The sequence below is a fragment of the Coregonus clupeaformis genome, chromosome 36, assembly GCF_020615455.1.
Source record: "Coregonus clupeaformis isolate EN_2021a chromosome 36, ASM2061545v1, whole genome shotgun sequence".
Lineage (NCBI taxonomy): Eukaryota > Metazoa > Chordata > Actinopteri > Salmoniformes > Salmonidae > Coregonus > Coregonus clupeaformis.
This window is the reverse complement of record NC_059227.1, coordinates 41037964-41045463: the sequence shown is the minus strand read 5'-3', so window position 1 is coordinate 41045463 and position 7500 is coordinate 41037964. Positions and strand designations below refer to the sequence as shown.

Sequence of the window (7500 nt, the reverse complement as noted above, 5' to 3'; positions counted from 1 at the left end):
TCTAGTAGGGTGAGGCCGGGTGTTTCAGACTGTTCTAGTGCCCTCGCCAATTTGTTGATATATACTTTGAAGAGGATGGCGCTCAAGCTGCATCCCTGTCTCACCCCACGGCTCTGTGGAAATAAATCTGCGTGTTTGCCAATGTTAACCATTTTGGGTGGTTGATTTCCAATTGATCGGTCTAGATACATTCTGATAGGCATTCATTCAGTTGTGTGACGAACAAACTCTGGTTGTGTCAATGGTACCCTATTCCCTATATAGTGCACTACTTTAGACCAGAGAATGGCACCCTATCCCCTATGTAGTGCACTACTTTCGACCAGAGAATGGCACCCTATCCCCTATGTAGTGCACTACTTTAGACCAGAGAATGGCACCCTATCCCCTATATAGTGCACTACTTTCGACCAGAGAATGGAACCATATTCCCTATATAGTGCACTACTTTAGACCAGAGAATGGCACCCTATTCCCTATATAGTGCACTACTTTAGACCAGAGAATGGCACCCTATTCCCTATATAGTGCACTACTTTAGACCAGAGAATGGCACCCTATCCCCTATATAGTGCACTACTTTCGACCAGAGAATGGAACCCTATTCCCTATATAGTGCACTACTTTAGACCAGAGAATGGCACCCTATTCCCTATATAGTGCACTACTTTAGACCAGAGAATGGCACCCTATTCCCTATATAGTGCACTACTTTAGACCAGAGAATGACACCCTATTCCCTACATAGTGCACTACTTTAGACCAGAGAATGGCACCCTATCCCCTATATAGTGCACTACTTTAGACCAGAGAATGGCACCCTATTCCCTATATAGTGCACTACTTTTACATTCCAGATATGGGCGCTGGTCAAAAGTAGTTTACTATATATGGGATAGGGGTACCATGTCAGACACAGCCCCTAACAATATACCCTATTACCGTAATTATATACCACTGTGAACGCTTTCCTGTTCCACATGAAACTACGTCTGCCGACAGGCCGACAGACAGACAGACAGACAGTTAAATACTATCTAGTTATGTGGAGCCGGATTGTTCCAGAAGGTTCTTGGTAGCCCTCCATCAGTAGGCCTATAACTCACCTTTAACAACATAGCTGTGTGTGTCTATCAAAAAATTTAACTAGGCCTACCACAGGTCTGCCATTGTTCTGTCGTAACCACCCTATGTATAACCGAACCACCTCACCGGTGTCCGTCCATCCATCCGTCCGTCCATCCATCCATCCATCCATCCATCCATCCATCCTCCCAGTTTTTTTTTCCACTAGTCTGATGTCTCCATCCCACCGAGAGAAAAAAAAAAGTGTCGCCCCGCCGTAGTTTTGACCCCGGGCCAAAACAAACAACGTCGCTTCAGAAATAAAGCTTAACCTATTGATGTGTGCTGAAGGGGCGAATCAGCGGGTAACTGTCTGTAGCGGACCAGCCTAAGCCCTTGATGAAGGGAGTCTGACGTCTGCCCCGGCACACGGCCTCTCAATAGATATACTGATACTGTCAGGGTGTGAGAGATGATTTGTCACAAATGGCACCCTATTCCCTGTATAGAGCCCCTGGTCAATAGTAGTTCACTATAAAGGGGGGTATAGTGCCGTTTGTGACACAGGAGAGATTGAGAGGTGCGTGCGGAGCGCTGCGGTCGGCGGTAGGTGCGTCTCTGAAAATGACGGCGTTACAATTAAACAGAAATAGGACATCACTGCACGGAATGGAGGCACAGCCATCCCAGACTTCAGGCTTTGATCATGGTGTCATGGAGGGAATCTAGAGGTGCCCTAGGTTTACTGTTGTAATCACACGCAACGTGATCAAGACCTGATCACAATGTGAAAGGCAAGTACTTGCTATTGGAGATACTCTATATATACAACAATAATAATAATAATAATAATAGTAATAATTAAAAAAGGTTAAAATGACACATAACATTCACTAGATATACACAAGTATGTGGACACCCCTTCAAATTAGTGGATTCGGCTATTTCCGCTACACCCGTGGCTGACAGGTGTATAAAATCGAGCACACCGCCATGCAATCTCCATAGACAAACATTGGCAGTAGAATGGCCCGTACTGAAGAGCTCAATGACTCAACATGGCACCGTCATAGGATGCTACCTTTCCAACAAGTCAGTTTGTCAAATTTCTGCCCTGCTAGAGCTGCCCCGGTCAACTGTAAGTGTTGTTATTGTCACGATCGTCGAACACAGTGGACCAATGCGCAGCGTGATAAGTGAACATACTTTTATTATTAGAGTACCACACGAACAAAACGATACGTGACGTCCTTGGTAACAGACACTAACCATACACGGAACAAGATCCCACAAAACACTGTGGAAAACAGGCTGCCTAAGTATGGTTCCCAATCAGAGACAACAAGCAACAGCTGATACTCGTTGCCTCTGATTGAGAACCACCCCGGCCAACACAGAAACACAAGAGCTAGATAATAAACCTAGAACACAAAACACATAGAAACAACACACCCTGGCTCAACATAACAGAGTCCCAGAGCCAGGGCGTGACAGTTATTGTGAAGTGGAAACATATAGGAGCAACAACGGCTCAGCCGCAAAATGGTAGGCCACACAAGCTCCCAGAACGGGACTGCCGAGTGCTGAAGCGTGTAAAAATAGTCTGTCCTCGGTCGCAACGCTCACCACCGAGTTCCAAACTGCCTCTGGAAGCAACGTCAGCACAATAACTGTTCGTCGGGAGCTTCATGAAATGGGTTTCCATGTCCGAGCAGCCGCACACAAGCCTAAGATCACCATGTGCAATGCCAAGCGTCGGCTGGAGTGGTGTAAAGCTCACCGCCATTGGACTCTGGAGCAGTGGCAATGCGTTCTCTGGAGTGATGAATCACGCTTCACTATCTGGCAGTCCGACGGACGAATCTGGGTTTGACGGATGCCAGGAGAACGCTACCTGCCCGAATGCATAGTGCCAACTGTAAAGTTTGGTGGAGGAGGAACAATAGTTTTTCATGGTTCGGGCTAGGCATACAATGACATTCTAGATGATACTGTGCTTCCAACTTTGTGGCAACAGTTTGGGGAAGGCCCTTTCCTATTTCAGCATGACAATGCCCCTGTGCACAAAGCGAGGTCCATACAGAAATGGTTTGTCGAGATTGGTGTGGAAGAACTTGACTGGCCTGCACAGAGCCCTGACCTCAACCCCATCGATCACCTTTGGGATGAATTGGAACGCCGACTGCGAGCCAGGCCTAATCGCCCAACATCAGTGCCCGACCTCACTAATGCTCTTGTGGCTGAATGGAAGCAAGTCCCCACAGCAATGTTCCAACAACAAGTGGAAAGCCTTCCCAGAAGAGTGGAGGCTGTTATAGCAGCAAAGGGGGGAACAACTCCATATTAATGCCCATGATTTTGGAATTAGATGTTCGACGAGCAGGTGTCCTTTTGGTCATGTAGTGTAACAACCACAATAATGTTTATTTTCAATTTACAATCTGTAGAAACAATGAGAATAGAAGGGTTCAGAACTTTTGTGAAACATCACAGTACAGTTGAAAAATATATGGCAAATAGAAATCCAATATGGATGGTTTTAAGAGATAGATGGGAGGTGTTGAATGGAGCTGAAGGATGGGACTAATAACAACTAACAACAACTAATAACAGGATAACTAATGTAAAGCATACTGTGTCCATAATAAGTATATGGGTTATAGGTTGAGAGCTTTTGTGAAAGAGCACAGTTAGAAAGATATGGCATGTAGAAGCAAACTGGATGGACATCATGAAAATGATCGGAGAGGTTGAGGGTAGAGGAAGTTCAGGAGTAAAAACAAACAAAATAGAATTATTGTTAAATTGACTGTGTCCATCAAATGTATATAGTATGTATAAGCTGGAAGTAGAGGCCTAAGCGTTGTTGTTCACTAGTTTACTCCAAGTAGGGAAGGGGTGGTGGGGTTGGAAAGTAACAAAGGGAAATATATTTTTAAAAAGGATATGTGTATATATACGTATGGATATGTATTTATATGTCTGTATGTATGTGTATATGTATTTGTATGTATGTGTATATATATATATATTTGTGAGATAAAAAAACATATGGGGGAAATACAGATATACAACAACAACAAAGGTATCACTTAGCAGGTGATGTTTCAGTTTCACTCAAACAAATAAAAAAGTATTTATCAAATTAATTATTTAAACAGTAAAGATACAAGGACTGTGTTATTGTGAAACGTAATATTGTGAGGGAGCATTTCTGAACTTATTTACATGATTATTGCTACAGTGCCTTGCAAAAGTATTCATCCCCCTTGGCGTTTTTCCTATTTTGTTGCATTACAACCTGTAATTTAAATGGATTTTTATTTGCATTTCATGTAATGGATATACACAAAATAGTCCAAATTGGTGAAGTGGAATGAAAAAAATGACTTCTTCCAAAAGATTCTACAAAATAAATAACGGAAAAGTGTATTCACCCCCTTTACTATGAAGCCCCTAAATAAGATCTGGTGCAACCAATTACCTTCAGAAGTCACATAATTAGTTCAATAAAGTCCACCTGTGTGCAATCTAAGTATCACATGATCTGTCACATGATCTCAGTATATATATACCTGTTCTGAAAGGCCCCAGAGCCTGCAACACCACTAAGCAAGGGGCACCACCAAGCAAGCGGCACCAAGGAGCTCTCCAAACAGGTCAGGGACAAAGTTGTGGAGAAGTACAGATCAGGGTTGGGTTATAAAAAAATATCTGAAACTTTGAACATCCCACGGAGCACCATTAAATCCATTATTAAAAAATGAAAAGAATATGGCACCACAACAAACCTGCCAAGAGAGGGCCGCCTTTCGGCAAACAAGACTCCCACAACATATGGAAGAAGGTACTCTGGTCAGATGAGACTAAAATTGAGCTTTTTGGCCATCAAGGAAAACGCTATGTCTGGCACAAACCCAACACCTCTCATCACCCCAAGAACACCACCATGTTTTTCATCGGCAGGGACTGGGAAACTGGTCAGAATTGAAGGAATGATGGATGGCGCTAAATACAGGGAAATTCTTGAGGGAAACCTGTTTCAGTCTTCCAGAGATTTGAGACTGGGACGGAGGTTCACCACCAGCAGGACAATGACCCTAAGCATACTGCTAAAGCAACACTCGAGTGGTTTAAGGGGAAACATTTAAATGTCTTGGAATGGCCTAGTCAAAGCCCAGACCTAAATCCAATTGAGAATCTGTGGTATGACTTAAAGATTGCTGTACACCAGCGGAACCCATCCAACTTGAAGGAGCTGGAGCAGTTTTGCCTTGAAGAATGGGCAGAAATCCCAGTGGCTAGATGTGCCAAGCTTATAGAGACATACCCCAAGAGACTTGCAGCTGTAATTGCTGCAAAAGGTGGCTCTACAAAGTATTGACTTTGGGGGGGTGAATAGTTATGCACGCTCAAGTTTTCTGTTTTTCAGTCTTATTTCTTGTTTGTTTCACAATAAAAACATATTTTGCATCTTCAAAGTGGTAGGCATGTTGTGTAAATTAAATGATACAAACCCCCCCAAAAAACAATTTTAATTCCAGGTTGTAAGGCAACAAAATAGGACAAATGCCAAGGGGGGTGAATACTTTTGCCAGTCGTCCGACATGTTCTTGGCTCCAACCTCTCCAACCTCTTGGCGCATACCTTCATGTTGAAAGTAATAAACCTTGTTATCAAATGATTTCTGACTCTGTTTTCCATCTGCGGCTAATCATAATAAACCCTTCTGCGCGTTATGTAACACGCATCCCAACCCCCAGCCCTGTTAATAACCCTGTGACACAATATTGTGCTAAATACCGCGCCTCCTCCGAGGTGCTGAGATAACTATGAGAGCAGATATCAATGTTTCTAAATGCATTTAATATTTCCACCAGGAGGCTGATATAAGCCTGAGCTCTAAGCTAAGCAGGGGGTCTGATTTATGAAGGGGCAGCTGCCTGGGTCAATCTACCAGTGGCTTGTCAGCAGCCGGTGGTCCGGCACCAGCCCCCTGGGCCTGGTACATACCACTAAACACTCTCCTGCTGGCGGCAGGAGTCCAGCACCCCTCCCTAGTACTGACCACTAACCACCCTCTCCACCCCACTAGCGGTGGTCACAGCAAAGCATTCTGGGAAACCTAGTTGCTGGCTGGTTTGAATAAAGCCCATCAAGTGAAAGGGGGAGGAGGGAGGATATGGGGTGTGTGGGAAAGGGGTGCAATGACCTCCATGAGGGTCCTGGACTTCCTACCCACCTCCCTACCCACCTCCCTACCCGCTTCCCTACACCCACTCCACTACTATCTCTATCCTCTCTTATAAAACGTAATTTAAATGTAGGCCTCAATTGACGAGGAGGCGAGAGCTGCCTGCATCTCCAGCGAGAGTCTCCTTAATGCAAGGTCAGGTGTACCTGTGTGTGTGTGTGTGTGTGTGTGTGTGTGTGTGTGTGTGTGTGTGTGTGTGGAGGTAGGTGTGTATAGTTTTGTGTGTGTTGTGCGTGAGGGCAAAATCATTGAGGAAGCTGGAAGATGGAGGACATTGCGGATGCCGAGTTTCTTAGCCAATCAGGCTGCTGCTTCTCTAGTGGGCCAAACAGAGCTGCTGCCAGCCCCGAGGTGTGTTCAACAAGGGAAATAGTTTGTGAACTTTAGCGAACATATTCCATTTGTTTTGTGTCAGCGCTAAACATTCGCTAACGTTAGCGAACGGTCTGAGAAGGTAGTGTGCAGCAAACGTAAGTGTGTGTTTGGGGTCTAAACTGCTGCTACAAATAATCATGTGCCCATGCAGGCTTTCTGTTACATATTGGACGTTCTTAGAAAGAGGGGTTCCATTGGGGTTCTTTGCCTGTCGCCATAGGATAACTCTTTTGGGTTCTATGTAGAACCCTCTGTGGAAAGGGAACCCAAAAGGGTTCTACCTGGAACCAAAAAGGGTTCTACCTGGAACCAAAAAGGGTTCTACCTGGAACCAAAAAGGGTTCTACCTGGAACAAAAAAGGGTTCTACCTGGAACAAAAAATGATTATTCAAAGGGTTCTCCTATGGGGACAGTCAAAGAACCCTTCATGAGGAGAACCCGTCATGATTCTAGATAGCACCTTTTTTTTTCTAAGAGAGTAGGGAAAAGCAAAGTAATTTGCAGTGTGATTATCTGAAATGACACAGTGATCCTCACGAAAACCAGCTGTTTGACGTTTCACCATAACAAGTTGGAATGTTTCACCGTGGCGGCAGGTAGCTTAGTGGTTAAGAGCGTTGTGCCAGTAACTGAAAGGTCGCTGGTTCTAATCCCCGAGTTGACAAGGTGAAAAATCTGTCGATGTGCCCTTGAGCAAGGCACTTAACCCTAATTGCTCCTGTAAGTTGCTCTGGATAAGAGTGTCTGCTAAATGACTAAAATGTAAAAAAAATAACATGTGTTTGCAGCAAACAGAAGCCTTGTT

General features: G+C 44.4%; 1 protein-coding gene across 2 annotated transcripts in view; it reads left to right on the top strand.

Annotated features, from left to right (window-relative positions):
• Positions 1-7500, top strand: part of LOC121552807 (steroid hormone receptor ERR2-like) — an 85785-nt gene that overhangs the window by 25392 nt on the left and 52893 nt on the right. The window lies entirely within an intron of this gene.